Here is a 21,591-nt window from a genome sequence, read left to right on the forward strand (position 1 = left end):
TACACATTTCATAATCTAATCCCTATTTTGCATTTTCATTAAAAATCACTTAACAAAACTTGTATATTTATCAACAAGCATTCATAATCTATCAAGAAAATTCACAATGCATGCTTATTCATCAATGGAAACATTCAAATTCTTTAAATTTTTTGCAAAATAGTCCCTAGGCTAGCTAGACCTAGCTGTAACAATCTTAAAAATATAGAAATCATTAAAAATGGAACAAAAATCGTACCTTAATTAGCAAAATAGCATAGCCAAATGAAGAGCATTAAAATGGATTCTTATAGCCCTAATAATTGGTTTAAGAAGATGATATGAAGACTAAATTTGGTTTTGTTTTATTATTTTAAGTTTATTTACCAATTTACAAATATACCCTTAATGATAAACAATTTAAATCATCCATTCTATGCCCATAAATGTCCACTTACTAAAAAATGGACTAATTACCACATAAGAACCTTAAATTTAAGGTTCTATAGCTATTTGACACCTTTAGCTAATAGAACAACACTTTTACACTTTACGCGATTTAGTCCTTTTTATCAAATTGACCAATCAAACGATAAAATTTCTTAACGAAATTTTCACAAAATTATTCTATCATACTGTAAAAATTAAAATAATAATAAAATAAATATTTTTATATTAGATTTGTGATCCTGAAACCATTGCTTCGATTTGACTAAAAACAGGTTGTTACACGAGTCCCATTTAGAGAGCACGTAAGCGCTTAGCAATTAGGCATTGCACAACTTCCTTCAAAAACACATTAGAGAGAAAATAACTACAAATCCTCTAAAACATACAAGAGAGAACGTGAGTGCAAAACTCAAAGGGAGTAGAGAATGTATGTAAGTGAAGGGTCCAAAGGTAGCAGGGTACATTATCTTCATAAGTAGTTTATATTAATTGAGGCCAGTAACACATTTTGTAACATCCTGATTTTCGGGTTTTTCGCGATTCTTGATATTTTAAGTAAATTTCTAAAATTTGGTATGTGATTATAGAATTCATAATTTGGGTATGTTAATGGGCTTATGGAAGGCCCATGAGTTGGTCAAAACCCGGTGGAATTTTTAAATTTTGGACTTAGGAGTTAGGGGTTCTGGCTAGGTGCCCTTATATTAAGTTGTGGGTAAAATGTATCACACAAAGAGCTTTGGTAAAGTGGCAAGGGTGACGCCACTAAGCTCCTAAAAAGGTGGCGTGTGGAGCATTAGGGAAGTCCTGGGTTTGATTCCCTGTGTTGGCAAATAAGAGGATTTATTTTTATGTGCAAGAAGGGTAAGTGTTGGAACCTAAGTGGATTCTGTAAGAGGAGAGTTGGATCAAGTCAAAGGCATAAATTAAGGAGGGATAAGGGGAGAGATTTTAGGGATTTGAGAGAAGGATACAGCTTAGCCGTTTGGAAGGGAGATTTGAGAGGGGATTTTTGGCAGAAGGGTATTAGGTTAGTTAATTTCGGCATTAGGGTCTTAGGGTGCCGATTTCTTCTTTGGTATGTAGCCTTCTTCTCTTTTCTTTCTCCTCTTGTCGATTGTTCTTAAGCTAATCCCTCTCTTTCCTCTTTCGTTATTTCTTCCACAAACTCTCTACATCTTATTCTTCCTCTCTTTCGTTTATAGTAAAAGCCGAACCTATCATTCTTTTCATTGCTAACCAATATCAACAAGCCAAATCCAAAGGAGTCAAAGGAAGTCGATTGCTTTATAAAGGTATACACTTGTTCTTTTTCTTTTAGCCGATTCTTGTTATTTTAAAAAGCCTTTCAACTCTTGTGTCAACACCCTTTTGGTCCATAACCACTTTTTCTTCAAAGACCCAAAAGCCAAAAGCACAAAGATCCTTGGGTAACTTGGTGGCCGATTCAGTAGGATCCTTGTGGTACGGGTTCGCTAGTGTTTTAGAGTTGCATCTGCGTTGAATCGGAGTTAACACGGATTGAAACCGTTTGGGTAAGTGAACCTTGGTAAGTGCTCGTAGCTTTAATCAATTCAATATTAGGGAGTTTAAGAAAAGCCAAACCTCTAATTTAGGGAGATGGCGAATATGGGCATAGACTTTATGGGGTCTTCTTTTAATATTTTTGGGTTTATTTATTGAAGGAGTAGCAAGGTGTAGTGTCGTTTTGGAGTAGCTTGGATCACCGGAGTAGCTAGGCCTAGTCATCAATCGCGACAAAGGTAAGGTGCCTAAGGCCATTATGGATGGTGGTAGAATGTGTAAGTGTTAATATTGGAAAGTTCTTATTTTGGTTCAATTATTGCGAGCTGATCTAGTTAACAATTGATTATAGGAGAAATCACATAGGAGATCTCGTCAAGGAAAATCGCAAATCGTGTGTAAACGAACCCTTTCATAGCTTAAAGCGATAAAATGTTGAAAAGCCAAATGCCTAATTCGGCATTTCGAGGACTTGTGAGCAAGCTTAACGCTCACTAGTTGGTTAGAATCGATGAGACGATGATCGAGAACGATGGAAACGGTAAGAATGTGATTTTAGCGTTCTTAGTAAGTTGGGCCTCGAGGGGTCAAGTGGGGCCCATTGGGCTTTCGGCCCATTTGGGTAAAATTGGTAGAAAACGAAAATCATTAAATTGCATGATAAGACCGTTAAAACCGTTATGGAATATAGGCTAAATGGGCCTAGATGACGAAATTGGCTAAGTAGGGCCCATTAGGGGTTTTAAGCCCAATAACTCGATTTCGCTAAAAATGGGCCAGAATCACTGTTTGCACCCATGAATTGTTAGTAATCGTTAATGAACGTGGAAACCCTAATTTGTGGTAAAATTACAAGATTACCCTTATACCATGAAAATGATCGTTTTGCCCTAGGTAAAATGACCATTATACCCCTGGGTTTATGTATGATTTTAATACATGGGATTTTGATAAATATGGTATGTATGATATGCACATGAAATGTATGATATGCACATGATGTAATCATAAATGCATTGGGTTGGGTTTTATATGGATGGAGGAAGTGAAAAGGGCTTATGCCCTGCTTATCGAAAGGGCTTATGCCCAGCTTATAAAAGGGCTTATGCCCCGCTTATTGAAAGGGCTTTGGCCCCATTATTAAAAGAGGCTAGGCCTCAGTTATATGATAAAGCAAATATGTTTGCCAAAGGAGAGTTTGGCGGGGTGGGTCGAGTTAATCCCACATGGTGTGTTGGTTGGTACGGGTGGAGAGTAGCGGATGGTGGGTTGAGTAGTCTCCCCAAATGGGTTGCATTCTTTCATTGAAATTATATGTGATATTGAAATGGGCCTAAGGGCCATACCGTTTACAGTAAAGGCTTCGGCCCAGTAATATGAAATATGAAAAGGCTTCGGCCCAGAATTATGAAATATGAAATATGAAAAGGGCTACTGACCAAAGGCATGATTGAGATTGATTTGGGCTTAGACCCAACAGTCGTTATTGTTTTGGGCTCGAAGGGGCTTGTTGCACATCGAGTTTCTAAACTCATCCCCTTTCCTTAACCTTGCGGTGAGCCTTGATGTGGGGACTTGGGCGGAGGGATTCAGAGTGGCCACGGTGATCGTCTTGGGCTTTAAATAAAGTGTTGGTTTCATTTAATTTCCTTTAACTATTATTTATTTTGGGTTGTAATAAGGCCAATGTTAACTTTCATTTTATTTCTTTTCGAATTATTTTAATTTTAATAACTTTAAAATTGGTTAATAATTATTCAAATGGGCTAGACTTAGGACGTGTTTTCAAAATGATACTTGTTTTCAAAATATCTCAACACCACGATTAATCAATTTATCAAAGACGCCCACTTAAACGAATTTAAACTCGAAATGACAAAGTGTGGCTATGGTTGTGGGCATGTCTAGGATTGGATCCAATTAAAGAGCTTGGTACTTAGCGACCTTCATGGCTCACCTCCTCCGCCTCGGATACCTACACGGTGCTTAGCTTCCATACACTTTGTTAACTCAGCAAAACATATGGCTTTTAAAAACTCTAACACGAAACTCAGATTTTCAACTCCGATGTGGCACGTCAAATTTGGCCATAACGTCTGGGCCGGGTTTGGGGTGTTACATTTAGTGGTATCAGAGCTAAGTTGCAACAACTCGGCTGTGGATCGGGTCTAAAAATGTTTTCGAAAACTTAGGCCTAAGAAGGGTATTTTTGGAAATGGCTTCTGAAAAATTCATTTTAAAGATGTTTTGCGGAGAATATATGTTAAAAAGGTACCAGTTTTTCTGTTTTAAATCAAGAGTTCAAAATAAAGGGAGTTTTCAAATCAAAGTTTTCGAATTTCTATTTTCGATAATCAAAAACATGGTTTTTTTTTAGTTCTAAATAGATTGGAGAAAGAGTGGCGCACTGAATCCCCGGCACCAAGTCTGTAAGTATATTTTCCTTACAATATATGATATTGAGATGATATTATGAATAGTGCTGAGACCCTACTATGAGACTTTAGCTAGGGTAGAGCTGTAAACGGTAGGAATGAGACTGTAGTTAGGCTACGATGATACGAAAAATCCTTGAACCGCTATATCTACATAAGACATTTTCTTAATAAATAAGGAACGTTATACTAATTTCATAAAATTCAGAATCGATAATTCGATATGAGTACTAGAGGAGCTCGTGGACGAGGCCGCGGACGTGGTCGTGGAAGGGTGCAAACCGAATCCTCATCCTCGGGGCATAGGCCACCGAGAAGCCACCGTGCCGCAAACAACGGAGACCGGTCTTATGATTGGGTCATGGGGATGACGCTTATCCCAAGCCATGTTAAGGGTTTTAGAAAGAGTGGTGGAGCTAGTACTTGGGACGGTGAGTAGGGGTCTATATCGGAGTGACTCAAGCCAACGGAGCAGAGGTATTTAGGGTGTATCTGGAGTGGCCCGAATGTGGCGTAATATTGGTGGAGGCAATGAACGGATCATGGATTTACCTAGATCGCTCGGTGGAGCAAAAGTGAGAGGAGCTGTGTCGCTGCTACGTGATGAGGCATACCGATGGTGGATCACCGTAAGGGAGAGTACCCCAATTGAGCAAGTAACCTGGGAATTGTTCAAAACTGCCTTTAAAGGGAGGTATGTTGGAGCAAGCTTTGTGGATGCTCGTCGAAAGGAATTCTTGAATCGACTCAAGGTGATAAGACCAGCAGTAGTATGAGGCGTAATTTTTAGGCCGAGTCGATATGCTAGTGGTATAGTGGCAATCAATATGAGCGCAAAGGTCCGCTTTGAGGATGGTCTCCGCGATGAGCTTAGGATATTGATAGCTCCACGGAGGGAGCGTGGTTTTGTCAGCATTGGTAGAAAAGGCTAAGATAGCCGAGGAGGTGAAGCTGAGTGAGCGACAGAATCGTGAGAAGGATCGACCCAGATTCAAGAGGGATTTTAGACCCTCAAGTGCCACAAATCGAAGTGTTAAAAGAGCAAGGATGGAGGAACCGGTTCGAGCAGCCCAAAGAATACTTATAGACCGCAGGCTTGCAGGGACTGTGGTAGGGTGCATATGGGGGAGTGTTGGAAACGAACTGGAGCATGTTTTCGATGTGGGTCAAAGGAGCATAAGTTCAGAGAGTGTCCTCGGAGGATAGCTCAGGAGCTAGCGGCAGAGCAAAGGGATGTCCAACCACGGCGAGGAGGACCACCACCACAGAGGGGTCGGGGGCAAGGTAGAGGTGGAAATGGTAACGGACGAGGACGTGGGGCACCTGGCAGAGGTGCTGGACATGCTGAAGCTCGACAATCGGCGTTGGTTTATGCTGCACGACGTCGTGAGGAGGGTGACGCTCCTGATGTTATAACTGGTACGTTCTTCATTCATAGCATGCCTTACACTGCTTTGATTGATGTGGGTTCCACCCACTCGTATGTTGCTTGTGATGTATCGGGGGTTTTGGATGTGCTTCCTGAGAAGACTGTGAGTGGGGTATCAGTAATAAGTCCATTAGGACATTCGGTTAAGGTAGATAAAATTTTTAGGGCAGTACCGTTAGTGACACAAGATAAAATTTGTGAAGGAGATTTGATGGAGCCGCCATTTCGGATTTTGATCTTATTCGGGAATGGATTGGTTAATTAAGCACAAGGCGACGTTGGATTGTGCTTTGCAGAGGATGGTACTAAGAACTACCAAGATGAGGAGATAATGGTCATAGGGGAACGAATGGATTATTTATCCAATGTTGTTTCGGCGTTAAGAGCCGAGAAGTTGATCCGGAAAGGTTGTGAGGCGTACTTGGCCTTTGTGAGTCAAACGGGACTTGAGGAGATAACGGTAGAATCGGTTAGGACTATTAGGGAATTTCAGGATGTATTCCCAGATGAACTTCCTGGATTACCCCCGAATAGAGAAGTCGAGTTTGGAATCGACTTACTACCTGGAACAGCTCCTGTGTCTATTGCGCCTTATCGGATGGCACCAAAGGAGTTGGTAGAATTGAAAGCTCAGATTCAAGAGCTATTGGATAGAGGGTTTATAAGACCAAGTGTTTCCCGTGGGTGCAATTCGGTCTTGTTCAGAAGAAGAAAGATGGGACTATGCGAATGTGTATTAATAAGTCGACTATCAAGAACAAGTATCCGTTACCAAGAATCGATGATCCGTTCGACCAATTAAAAGGAGCCTCGGTGTTTTCTAAGATCGACCTTCGGGGATATCATCAATTAAGAGTTAAAGAGGGGATATTTATAAGACGGCGTTCAGACTCGACATACGGACATTACGAGTTTCGGTAATGCCATTTGGGTTGACTAATGCACCGCGGCATTCATGGATTTGATGAATCGGGTATTCCAACCATACTTGGATCGGTTCAGTAGTCATTTTATTGATGATATCTTGGTGTATTCGGAACGGAAGAGAAGCATGATGAGCATCTTCGTGTAGTCTTTGCAAGTGTTAAGGGAGAAGCAACTTTATGCAAAGTTTAGTAAGTGCGAGTTTTGGCTGAAGGAAGTTACCTTCTTGGGGCATGTTGTGTCTGCCGAGGGGATCAAGGTGGACCCTCGAAAGATTGAAGCAATTTTGGAATGGAAGCCACCGAAGTCGGTAACGGAGATTCGAAGTTTTCTGGGGTTGGCAGGTTATTATCGGAGATTCGTGGAAGGATTTTCTGTGTTGGCAGCACCGTTAACGAAACTTATAAGGAAGGGAGTACCTTTTGTTTGGTCAGATAAGCAGCAAGAGGCTTTTGAGAAGTTGAAGAAGGTTTTGACGGAAGCGCCAGTTTTGATTCAGCCAGAGTCTGGTAAGGATTTCACGGTGTACAGCGATGCGTCGCATGTAGGTTTAGGCTGCGTGTTGATGCAAGAGGGTAAAGTGGTCGCTTATGCTTCACGACAGCTTAAGCCACATGAGGTGAACTACCCTACTCATTACTTGGAATTGGCAGCAGTAATCTTTGCACTTAAGATATAGAGGCATTACCTGTATGGGGAGAAATACATCATCTATACGGATCACAAGAGTCTTAAGTACTTGCGACTCAAAAGGAGTGAATCTTAGGCGTGAAGGTGGATAGAGTTGTTAAAGGACTATGACTGCTCGATCGAGTATCACCTGTAAGGCGAATGTCGTGGTGATGCGCTAAGTCGAAGGGTGGTGGCGTAATTAAAGCGATGTTTGCTCGCCTAAGTTTGTATGACGACGGAAGTTTATTGGCGGAGTTCTGAGTAAGACCGACTTGGGTAGAAACAGATTAAGAAGCAACAGTTGGAGGATCGAGTCGTTGGTTGCTCGGTTTGACAAGTTAAGAAGGGGAGAATCGACTTTGGGTTAAATAGTGAGGGAGTTCTTTATTTTCGAGGAAGAATTTGTATACCGAAAGACTCGACTTGAGATTGATGATTTTGAAAGAGGCACATAATGGACCTTGTGCTATGCATCCGGAGGGAGTAAGTTGTATCGAGACTTGCGAGAGCAATATTGGTGGCCCGGGCTTAAGCGAGAAGTGACCGAATTTGTTGGGAGATGTTTGACATGTCAACAAGTGAAGGCCGAGCATCAACTACCTTCGGATTGTTACAGTAGGTAAAGATACCACTTTGGAAGTGGGAAAGGGTAACTATGGACTTTGTAAGTGGGTTGCCGTTGACACCTTCTAAGAAGGATTTGGTTTGGGTGATTGTGGATAGACTCACGAAATCGCTCATTTCATACCGTCCAACCGATTACTCACTTCGAAGTTGGCGATTGTATGTGGCGGAAATAGTACGGTTGCATGGTGTGCCAAGATCGATAATTTCGCATCGAGACCCAAGGTTTACATCTCGGTTTTGGCGAAGTTGCATGAGGCATTGGGAACGCGATTGATTTCAAGACGGCTTTTCACCCTCAATCGGATGGGCAATGAGAGGGTTATTCAGATTTTAGAGGATATGTTGAGGGTTGTGCTATTGAGTTTAAAGGCACTGGGAGGACCATTTGCCCTTAGCGGAGTTCGCAGATAACAACAGCTACCAAGCAAGTATTCAGATGGCTCCATATGAGGCACTATATGGGCGAAGGTGTCGCCGCCTACTTGTTGGGCGTAATTGGGGAAAGGCAAATACTTGGACCAGAGTTGGTGGCGAATCAAGACAAGATTAAGGTGATCGAAGCGGTTAAAGAGGCGGCGGATCGACAAAAGTCTTATGCCGATCTGAAGCGTAAGGATATTGAATATGCGATAGGAGACATGGTCTTTTGAAAGTTTCGCCTTGGAAGAAGATCTTGAGATTTGGTAAGAAGGGTAAGTTGAGCCCACGTTTATTGGGCCTTACCAATCATTAGCGGATAGGGCGATGGCTTATCACCTAGAGTTACCTCGAATTGGATCGCATTCACGATGTCTTCCATGTGTCCATGCTAAGGCGATATCGTTTCGACCCAACTCATATCGTGCGATTGCGTAAATTGAGGTACAATCGGATTTGACCTTTGAAGAGGAACCTGCAAATACTTGATCGTGATGTCAAGGTGTTGAGAAGGAGGTCATCCGTTGGTGAAGGTACTTTGGAGGAACCATGGCAAGAAAGAAGCTACTTGGGAGACCAAGAGGCAATGCGTCAACAATACCTCAACTGTTTGGACCGTAAATTTTGAAGCCAAATTTCTTTAAGGAGGGTAGAGTTGTAACATCCCGATTTTCGGGTTTTCATGATTCTTGATATTTTAAGTAAATTTCTAAAATTTGGTATGTGATTATAGAATTCATAATTTGGGTATGTTAATGGGCTTATGGAAGGCCCATGAGTTGGTCAAACCCGGTGGAATTTTTAAATTTTGGACTTAGGAGTTAGGGGTTCGGCTAGGTGCCCTTATATTAAGTTGTGGGTAAAATGTATCACACAAAGAGCTTTGGTAAAGTGGCAAGGGTGACGCCACTAAGCTCCTAAAAGGTGGCGTGTGGAGCATTAGGGAAGTCCTGGGTTAGATTCCCTGTGTTGGCAAATAAGAGGATTTATTTTTATGTGCAGGAAGGGTAAGTGTTGGAACCTAAGTGGATTCTGTAAGAGGAGAGTTGGATCAAGTCAAAGGCATAAATTAAGGAGGGATAAGGGAGAGATTTTAGGATTTGAGAGAAGGATACTGACTTAGCCGTTTGGAAGGAGATTTGAGAGGGATTTTCGGCGAAGGGTATTAGGTTAGTTAATTTCGGCATTAGGGTCTTAGGGTGCCGATTTCTTCTTTGGTATGTAGCCTTCTTCTCTTTCTTTCTCCTCTTCCCGATTGTTCTTAAGCTAATCCTCTCTTTCCTCTTTCGTTATTTCTTCCACAAACTCTCTACATCTTATTCTTCCTCTCTTTCGCTTATAGTAAAAGCCGAACCTATCATTCTTTTCATTGCTAACCGAATATCAACAAGCCAAACTCAAGGAGTCAAAGGAAATCGATTGCTTTATAAAGGTATACACTTGTTCTTTTTCTTTTAGCCGATTCTTGTTATTTTAAAAAGCCTTTCAACTCTTGTGTCAACACCCTTTTGGTCCATAACCACTTTTTCTTCAAAGGACCAAAAGCCAAAAGCACAAAGACCCTTGGGTAACTTAGTGGCCGATTCGTAGGATCCTTGTGGTACGGGTTCTGCTAGTGTTTTAGAGTTGCAACTGCGTTGAATCAGAGTTAACACGGGATTGAAACCGTTTGGGTAAGTGAACCTTGGTAAGTGCTCGTAGCTTTAATCAATTCAATATTAGGGAGTTTAAGAAAAGCCGAAACCTCTCTAATTTAGGGAGATGGCCGAATATGGGCATAGACTTTATGGGGTCTTCTTTTAATATTTTTTGGGTTTATTTATTGAAGGAGCAGCAAGGTGTAGTGTCGTTTTGGAGTAGCTTGGATCACCGGAGTAGCTAGGCCTAGTCATCAATCGCGACAAAGGTAAGGTGCCTAAGGCCATTATGGATGGTGGCCGAATGTGTAAGTGTTAATATTGGAAAGTTCTTATTTTGGTTCAATTATTGCGAGCTGATCTAGTTAACAATTGATTATAGGAGAAATCGTATAGGAGATCTCGTCAAGAAAAATCGCAAATCAGGTGTGTAAACGAACCCTTTCATAGCTTAAAGCGATAAAATGCCGAAAAGCCGAAATGCCGGAATTCTGGCATTTCGAGGACTTGTGAGCAAGCGAACGCTCACTAGTTGGTTAGAATCGATGAGACGATGATCGAGAACGATGGAAACGGTAAGAATGTGATTTTTGGCGTTCTTAGTAAGTTGGGCCTCGAGGGTCGGTGGGGCCCATTGGGCTTTCGCCCATTTGGGTAAAAATTGGTAGAAAACGAAATCATTAAATTGCATGATAAGACCGTTAAAACCGTTATGGAATATAGGCTAAATGGGCCTAGATGACGAAATTGGCTAAGTAGGGCCCATTAGGGGTTTTAAGCCCAATAACTCGATTTCGCTAAAAATGGGCCAGAATCACTGTTTGCACCCATGAATTGTTAGTAATCGTTAATGAACGTGGAAACCCTAATTTGTGGTAAAATTATAAGATTACCCTTATACCATGAAAATGACCGTTTTGCCCTAGGTAAAATGACCATTATACCCCTAGGGTTTATGTATGATTTTAATACATGGGATTTTGATAAATATGGTATGTATGATATGCACATGAAATGTATGATATGCACATGATATAATCATAAATGCATTGGGTTGGGTTTTATATGGATGGAGGAAGTGAAAAGGGCTTATGCCCTGCTTATCGAAAGGGCTTATGCCCTGCTTATAAAAGGGCTTATGCCCCGCTTATTGAAAGGGCTTTGGCCCTGATTATTAAAAGAGGCTAGGCCTCAAGTTATATGATAAAGCAAATATGCCGCCAAGGGAGAGTTTGGCGGGTGGGTCGAGTTAATCCCACATGGTGTGTTGGTTGGTACGCGGTGGAGAGTAGCGGATGGTGGGTTGAGTAGTCTCCCCAAATGGGTTGCATTCTTTCATTGAAATTATATGTGATATTGAAATGGGCCTAAGGGCCATACTGCTTACAATAAAGGCTTGCCCAAGAATATGAAATATGAAAAGGCTTCGCCCAAGATTATGAAATATGAAATATGAAAAGGGCTACTGACCAAAGGCATGATTGAGATTGGATTTGGGCTTAGACCCAACAGTCGTTATTGTTTTGGGCTCGAAAGGGGCTTGTTGCACATCGAGTTTCCAAACTCACCCCCTTTCCTTAACCTTGCAGTGAGCCTTGATGTGGGACTTGGTAGGAGGGATTCAGAGTGGCCACGGTGATCGCCTTGGGCTTTAAATAAAGTGTTGGTTTCATTTAATTTCCTTTAACAATTATTTATTTTTGGGTTGTAATAAGGCCAATGTTAACTTTCCTTTTATTTCTTTTCTAATTATTTTAATTTTAATAACTTTAAAAATTGGTTAATAATTATTCAAATGGGCTAGACTTAGGACGTGTTTTCAAAATGATACTTGTTTTCAAAATATCTCAACACCACGATTAATCAATTTATCAAAGACGCCCACTTAAACGAATTTAAACTCGAAATGACAAAGTGTGGCTATGGTTGTGGGCATGTCTAGGATTGGATCCAATTAAAGAGCTTGGTACTTAGCGACCTTCATGGCTCACCTCCTCCGCCTCGGATACCTACCGGTGCTTAGCTTCCATACACTTTGTTAACTCAGCAAAACATATGGCTTTTAAAAACTCTAAAACGAAACTCAGATTTTCAACTCCGATGTGGCACGTCAAATTTAGCCATAACGTCTGGGCCGGGTTTGGGGTGTTACACATTTATTATTCATATAGAGGCATAATTCTTAGTTTTAGTGTTTAAATATTTGTCAGACAACTCATTGTTTAATCATACATAAAGGCACGCTGGGTGCTTTTCATATTCACATAACCATAATTGTTAATTTAGGCCTTATAAGCATAATCAATTTTTTATATAATGGTTTTCATGAAACTATCACACCCTAAAAATCAGGTTGGTAGGAATTGGTTAGTGAACTAAGAGTGGTCACATCCTTTTTTTTTTAATAAATGTTGTAAGAATCGTATCAAGTAAATTGATTTTTTTATGTGTTTGAGGTTCTGTGTTTAAATCTCTTCCCTTGAATTATTATTATTTCGTTCATTCATTTAGCTGTTCACATGTGAGTTGTATTTTATTCCTGTTAGCTTGTTGATAAGAATGAGCTTATTGGTTCAGTGGTAAGACCTTAGTTTACCCTTAGGTCACTAGTTCAAATCTCGTTGTTTCCAAAATTGAATTAGATTTTATTCCTGTTCTATTCTTCTACCCAGATAGTCAGTGTATGGGTCAAATTCAAACTCTGATTAGTCAAATAGGGTTAGTAGATAATTTGATGGTTAGGATTTGGTGTTATTATATTTTATTTTTTAAGAATTTGAGAATTTTTCTTTTAAAATTTCTCCCCCACTTTGACATTCCTATCTTCCCACTACTCCCACTACTCTCATTCTTCCCATTTTTTGTTTTCTCTGACTTTTTTCTTCCTTTTTGTTTTCGTTTTTCTTTCCTCTTCCTTTCATTTGTTGCCATCTTTCTCTAATACTGATGCTTGCAGCTGTTTCTTCATTGCCATATTCTCTTCTATCTTGCCGTCATCTAGACTATGATTTTCTTATTAAAATCTTAAAGTAATTATAATTCATTAGTTTCATCTTAGGAAGGTTGTTTCAGTATCTTTGGGAGGTCTATCGGTTTAATTTTGGTTGTGATTTTGCTAGGCGTGGATCATGAGGTGTATACTCTTTCGGCAAGTTGAGGATTTTAACAATTTCTTTTCTCTTCAAGGGTAAGTTTCAAAACGTCAATTTAGGGGTTGATTTGTAATGATTTAGCTTGCATAGGTCGAATGCCTACTGTTAATGACCAAATGTTTTAGGAAGTTTGGGTTGAATCATTGTAAGTTGTTAATTGATTGTTTGTGGATGTCGTACAAAATTTGGTACATTTTTGTTTTGCCAACATCCCGGAAGTAATCAGGGGTATGATTAAACTCGAAAACATATAAAAAGTGTGCGGAATAGAATCTGCAAGACATGTCACACGGTCGTATGGCTGACCCTGTGAGCCTCATGGGCTTTTGGTTGGTCGTGTGGGCAACACGGGTGTGTTGGTCGTTTATCTGATTGTATGGGCCATACAGGCCCAATAGGTTACAACTTGTTGGCCACACGGGCGTGTGAGCCCATCTCGGGTAGACTTGTTCGGGTTGTGTTTTGGGCTGTAAGTTTAGGAATAATGATCTTTTTGTAACTAATTAAGACTATTTGGTATGTTAATGTTACTAGTATAATTTCTAAAAGCATGCTAAGTTTTGTAAAGTGACAAATCTAATCTGTAAATCCGTACTCATTGTTGGCATGTTTTTGTGCTGCTATGTTTAACTGAGCTTGTTTGATCTTAGGACACAATTGGAAAGTTAAAGGCCTTAAAATTTTTTTTATCTAATACATGATAATGATAATAAGTTAAGAAGAAATCCCTAGACCGACATTTAAGGTTTTTTAAAAAAGGCTTTCTAAAGCTAATTTTTAATGAAACCAATCATACTTGCCTCAGTCTTGAAAAAGGCATATATTTTTTACTTGCAATTGTCCTAAAAGATGATTGACTAATCATTTCCTTTGTTTTCACGTTCCAATTGACAAAAGTAATGTCTTACACAAAAACTTTCCTCAAGCATTGGCAACAATGGGGGTATCACTTTCTTCAAACCCTGCATAAAACAAACATTCAAATTGGTTAATGGAAAATCAACACATAACACAAATATGATTGGCAATGGATAATTACCTTTTTCATTTCACTCATTATAGTGAATCCCTTATCATCAAGCAACTCAAGATCACTCTAAAGGTAATGCAGAAATCATGCCCATGTGTGCTTGTTCTCTACCTCAACTACAACCCATGCCATAGGATAAATTTGATCGTTATACTCTCTACCAACAACAAATAACAACTCACTTTTGAAGAGGCCCTTGAAAAAACAACCATCCAAATGAATAGTAGGCCTCCAAAATTATTTAAAGCCATTTTTAAAAGCACTAAAGCATACATAGTCCACTGAACTTAAGGGTTTCAGTTGGTTTTGGTCTTTCCATCATCAAATCCACATTGCCTTTGGATCTTTGTTTTTTAAAATGACTATAACATCTTATAACGTGGAAAACTCATACCCAACTCTACCATTGATTAGCTCCAATGTCCATGTTTTGGCTCTATTACAAATGGTCATATTCACATCGATATTAAACTCTTCCTTAGCATGTATTTTCATCTCTATTAACTTCAAGCAAGGCATAATTATCAAATGCCTTAGATAATATTTTGCTAAAAACTTAGATTTAGATTTATTGTTTAAAAAGGTTATGTAATAATTACGTTGATCTACAAAAAGTTTTTACCATGAAAACCCCATCACTGTTATCCTTAGGGGAGAATATCTAGAATAAACAATATTTGGCTTTACATTTGGCTCTAGCCTTATGTTTATCATTTCTTTGAAATGTAAAATCAAGCTTCTTTGCCACTGAATATTTGTCCAATGTTTCTTTGAACTAATTTGAACCCTCCAATATCGTTTCAAGTTCAAATCTAAGCATTAAATCAACAAGGTTAAATAATACCTTTTTACAATTTTTCATACAAGTTCTCATCTTCATTAACCTTAAAACCACCATAATTTGATGACTCTAAGTAATTTGTATCATCACTACTACCTACACCTCCATTGTTCAATCTTGTAGATCTAGCTTTTTCTGCCCCCAACTACATGATCTTCCTCACCTGCAACTGATCCAACATTATTTTAGTTCTCCTATTTCCCTAATCTCATCATTAGGCAACAAGTTCTCATCCTAAATCCCCATGTCATCAAAGTTTCCTAACTCATCATTATTTTCACTATTGCCCCTATGGGACCCAAACATAGTATCATCATTTATGTCACTTATTGTATGGGCAGTGGAAATTGTGGCTATATTAACAACATTTGAATTATGCTCATCCACATTTTACTTCCACATCCGTAGTAGACCCACCCACCTTACCCACATTTACTCCCACATACTTAAGATCATCATGTGCCTCACTAGAATCCCTAGAATGCTTATCTACCACATTAGAATACTTAGGATCCTTATTTTCCATATTTGGCAATAATGGAACCATCACAATTTAATCATCTCTGGTAATTATATGTTCCACATACAAATCCAACTTGCTAAAAATGTTTCCGAGTGAATCATATCAATAAAGGAATTATTGGCATGAATGACCTTAATACCACTCTCTAAGACATATCTAGACTCTAAGTAATCGATATCAACCTCAAAATCAAACTTCTTCCCCAACAATGATAAACTTGGGTTTCTAATAGTTTCCAAAACTCTTTCTCTTGGCAAGCCATGGTACTACATTGCATGAAATAATTTTCCAATTCATTGTATATAGTTTTCAAACTCAAACATGCAATGTATGTGACACAATCAACTAACATTTGCCATGTATGTGACAAATCAAATATAATTTTCCATTAGTTTTAGATAGTTTTCGAAGTCAATAAAAGAGGATTTGAGTGTGAATCAATCCTAAGAACATTATGTATATAAAATGCAAATGGGACCAACATAGTACTTTTGATACAAATTTTCAAACCAATATAAAATGCATATGGGACCTATAGTAAGACTTTTGTCTGCCACAACACACTAACCTTTGTTAACCTCTTTCGAAAATCCCTGCTATAATGGCCTGTAGAATTGCCCCAAAAGCCAAAGATTCTTTGCAAGCAATTTGAACCCGTGTCAAATACAATAGCTATTAAAATATTTGGTACTATATACACATAAAGTATAAAAAAGACAAAATAAGAAATCTAAAAAGCAAAAAAAAAACCAAAATATTATGCTAAAATTGATTAAAAAATGAAAATTTGACCAAAAGACTAAAATATCATAGCATATATCCGAAAACTAAATCGATTAATATGAAAAATCGATTAAGAGATTTCTCAGTTTGTATCGATGAAACAAATTTATCATAAACCTAACCCTATGTTTAGATAAATATTATTAAAGGAAGAGAAGTTTAACTAAAGGAAACAATATATTTAAATTTTGTTTGGACAATTAAAACTAAAAAGGAAAAGAAATAAAAGATTTATTTTGAATGAAATTTCCAATTTCATCCTTTTACATAAATAACAATAAGAATAATTAAATTAAATTAAAAATATAAAACAATATATTTATATTTTATCTTGTGTGTGGCCTTTTCATAAGTAGCATTTGAATAATATTTTAACAAAGAAAATAGTTTTAAAAATAATTTGATACATTAATCTCTAGATAAAGATAAGATAAGATTGTTATTTTTTAATATTAATTTAAAAATAGTTAATAAACTAAACAATATATACCAAATAAATTTGAAAATCTTTTAAGAAATAAATTTGAATATTAATCGGTTCTTATCATATTTGCTCTTTTTGATAAAATACCTAAAACTACTCATAACCCCTATCAGCCCTTAAATAGGAGGATAATGCACTTCAACGCACTCAAACCCATGTCCTTCTACACTGATAATAATGTCGATGCCAATCAAACTAAGACTCAATCGACTTTAACAAATAAATTTGAAAATTAAATACTCTTAGTAATGTAAGAAATAGTTAATACAAATAAAGTAAAGCAAGGGAAAATGAAGAATTCTCAATATCTTTTACTTTCCCTCTCTTACTAAAAACAAATTATCTAAACAAACAAAAGATGATTATTTTCCTTCATTTTAGTTAGCTTTTCTTATTTAAAAGATTTAATATAACATTTGGTGTCTAAACTTTTTATTTGGCTCAATTCAGTATTTGAACTTGATACTTTTTCCTAATTTGGACCCAATTTGGTACATGAACTTGTTATTTTTTTTCCTAATTTGGTACCTAATTTTTTTTTTAGGTTCAATTTGGTGCCTAAATTTATTAAATATTATACAAATTATCCAAAACACTAACGGTGTTAAATCTTTTTTGGTTATGCTACAAAAAATATTATCAAGATTAGAGGAAATTCATGTTAAAAATATATATTGAGTTATGCTTAACAAATTAATATTAAATAAGAAAAAAGATTTTTTAAAACTCCAAATTAAAAGAAATTCATTATTTGCAATTAATAAAATAAAAGTAAAAGTAATTGAACAAATAAAATACAAAAAATATCATATCATCTGTCACATGTCGGCCATATATTAATTACTTTTACTACTTAATCAAAAATAACATTATTAGTATATTAGAGTAATTTGTAAAATGTTTGACAAGTATCAAATTTAGGTACTAAATTAAGAAACAGTATCAAATCTAGGTACCAAATATTAATCTTATTTAAAAATACCAAACCAAACCCTGAATACCCTGAATTTCAAAGGATTTCTTGATTGTCAAATCCCCAAAATTTCTCCTAATGAATTGAGTAGAAAATTTCAAAAGCCCCAAAATTTGGGTTAAACTCAAAGCCAGTTACCTGATATTTTTCACTCAATCATCCGATAATTTTGAAATCTTTTGAAATAGGAAATAAACGAAACCCTTTTCTTTTCTTTGTTTATTGAACCGAAACAATTATTGTTTTTTTCTGTTAATATTTAGTCTTTTATTTTAAGAAAAATGAAAATATTAATCCAAGTGAAATGATAGTTTTAGAGCTAAAATCTGATTTTATGTAATATGAATTAAGTGAATTATAAAAGGAAGGTAAAGTTCTAATAGCAATGTAATTAGCGTGACTCGAATTTAGTCCATACTTAAAATAGTAAACACCCAAACAATTAAACCAACACCAGGCTGTTGTTAACTAAAAATTGATGCTTTGTTTAGCAGCAAAACATATCAACTTCTTTTTATCAAACTATATTATATATCACTAAAATTGTATAAATAAATTACCACACTGTATAAATTCTCCCCGTGAGAGGAGGCAGCGACAGCTGCCCCATTTTTTTGGTCTTTGTAAAGTAATGGTTTATTTTCAGTTTTGGTGTCTCTATTATATTCAAAATTTTGATTTAGTCTTTACACTTTAAGTTGGCACAATTGGTCGCTGCCCCAATTTTAGTCTTTGTAAGGTAATGATTGGTTTTCACTTTTGGTGCCTCTCATATTTTAGTTTTAGTACTTATTTTTTAATTTGGCATAATTTATTATTATAAGGTAAAGAGTAAATAAATTTGACTTTCTTTCATTACCTTTTGTCTATCAATAATTAATTTTTAAAAATTGACTTACATTTAATATATAAATTTTCTTTTAACATTATAAGTTCTTATTATATCTATTCTTTTGATACAATACCTAGAACTGCTCATAACTTCTCCCCAACTCTTAAATAGGAGAATAATGTTTTATAGTACACTCGAACCCACATCATCTTGCATTGACAACAATACTGATACCAATTAAATTAAAACTCAATCTACTTAATTCCTTAATTTTTATAATTTTGAATGTTCAACATCAAATATTAATGGATGAAAGAAATTAATAGACCGAATCCTTTTCCAATATATACATAGTACACCAAAGACAAGACTAGGTGTAAGGGGAAAAGAATAACACAAACAACACGAAAAATGTTCTAAATTTTCCACTCACGGGTGTAGAAATTCTAATAATCAGTAAAATTTACATTTCTTGGCATCCATTAAGAAAAATAAAAATGATTGATCTATTTACTATTGGGTATCTTATGTATCTATCTTTCATATAGGATACGACAAATCATAATGCCTTTTGTTTAGTAGAATATAGACAATATGAATATATGTTGTCAATCCTTCACCATATTTGTCTAAATGATCTATAACATGGGGCTGCTGGTGAATGAAAGTGATGCTAACCAATGAGCTTCAAACCATATGCATCTTTCTCATTTCTTTTATTTTTCTTCTTTGGGTTCTATTTTAGAATGATGTTAACTAAAAAAGAAAGTTAAATTAAGTAGGTAAGCTCCAAATTTTGACAAATTGTCTTGTACCATCTATGCTAGAACTCTCAATCATTGAAGGAAGGGGAAAAAAAAAAACTATCTACATCTATAATAATATAACATCTTTAATTCCATTTTCCATACTAGTTGAAATAAAATACTAATTCACTTTGCAAACAAAATGTGCAAAGATGACTTTTATTCCTTATACTTTTTATAAGAAATTATTCTTTTAATTTTAAGAATTTAATACTTTTATTTTGATAATATCGTAATAAAAATTGATTAAACTCAATTATGTAGCATTTTAAAAACAAAAAGTGCTCACGTGATCAATATTACATGCGTGAAATGTCAAATAAGCAAATAAAAATATTAAATATGGGATGTAAAGTTTTAGGTTCCAAATCAAAGGTCGTAAGATTTTATGTAAGTTTCAGAGAAGTATAATGAAAGTCGATACTTTTTTCTTTTTCCTTTTCTTTTTTTTAACAAAAAATTTATTTTAGCATAATTAGTTGGAATAAGTATTTTTTTATAAATTATATTAGTTACCAAATTATTAAGGGTGTTAAATTACATCTCTTTTTTTAGTCATTATAAGATAATGATAAAATTGTAGTTTCGATCTCTACTATATTCACATTTAGGATTTAGTCTTTATATTTTAATTTGAAAAAATTGATCCTATACTTTTTATAACGATATTAGTTAGTCTAAATAATTAACCTCATAACCATTCGATTAAAATCATTATATGAATTTCTCTTAAAACACATTTTAACGCAATATATATTATTTGTATGAAGTTGGAACGGATATTTTTAAAACAAATTCGACCTCAACATATTTACCGAATAATTAAAGATATCAACTATATATTTCAACTAACAAATGATATTACGTAGAGGAATAAAATATATCAAATTAAAATATAGATACTAAAACAATCTATACCGAACATAATTCTTCATTATTTAATTTAATAAATTTGAGTTATGATTAATTTAATCATCTAAAATATTTTATTATTAAATGATTTTCTCCTTAGATTATAAATTTATAATTATATTGTTTAAGCAAGTATAAAAGTAGTAATCGGAAGTGATTTGAAGCAATGGGTTTGTCACTAAATAAATAGACAAATACATATATTCTTATAAAACATATAATTGAGGAAGTTTGATCTTATCTATTTCAAAGAACAGTAATTACAATTAACAAGTCAACACGTTTCCATTAACATATAGAGATAAAGATAAGAGAAATTAAAATTATATACATATATGTTGTAATGCATGTAATTAGATTCATGTATTCATATGATACATAGTGTTATGAAAGGAATCATCTTCACTGTACTTAAGTAATTCATGTATGTATTATATACATTGAATTGTGTCGTTATGTATTTATGACCAAGAGTCTTATACAAAGCAATGTTTCAATCAAGTGGTGATTGTTGATTAGGAATGTTAGAATCTGGTTGTTGTGGAATTTTTTTTTTCGATGTTGATAGGAATATTGACTAGCTAGTCAATGCTACATTCTCAGTAGTTTAAACACAAGGTAATAGTATGCATGCCTATAACTTTGACTATTGGTGGGTTAAGAAGTTTTTTTAAAGCTTGGTGGTGATATATGTTTGATTAGTCATTAAGAGTTAGGTTGAATGACAGATGTTTTTGTTCTTTGTTTATTTCGGTGTATTGTTATTTAGATTAGGAAGGTGATTGATTTTTCCCACCTAACATTTTAATTTCAAGCACATTGATTGAGCAAAATAAAAATAAAAATCAAGAAGAATGATAAAAAATACTAATAACATAACTATTTTATGAACAACTAAAATTACCAAGAACATCTTTCTTTCTTTTTATTTTATTTATTTATAACATGTTATAATGATCAAATCTCTTAGGAAAATCTTCCAAGTTTCTTTCCACCATATATATCTAAGTAAGAATTTTGATTTCTCTAACATGAGCTATTTAGGAATCTGATATATGTTCTTGTTCATAGATCAAAGTTTATATATTTAAATTTTGGCTTAAAAGCAAAATAGGCTCTCAAGTCATATCACTTTTTCCATTTATGTATCTATAGTTATTT

Source organism: Gossypium arboreum, chromosome 6 (assembly GCF_025698485.1).
Source record: "Gossypium arboreum isolate Shixiya-1 chromosome 6, ASM2569848v2, whole genome shotgun sequence".
In the NCBI taxonomy this organism is placed as follows: domain Eukaryota; kingdom Viridiplantae; phylum Streptophyta; class Magnoliopsida; order Malvales; family Malvaceae; genus Gossypium; species Gossypium arboreum.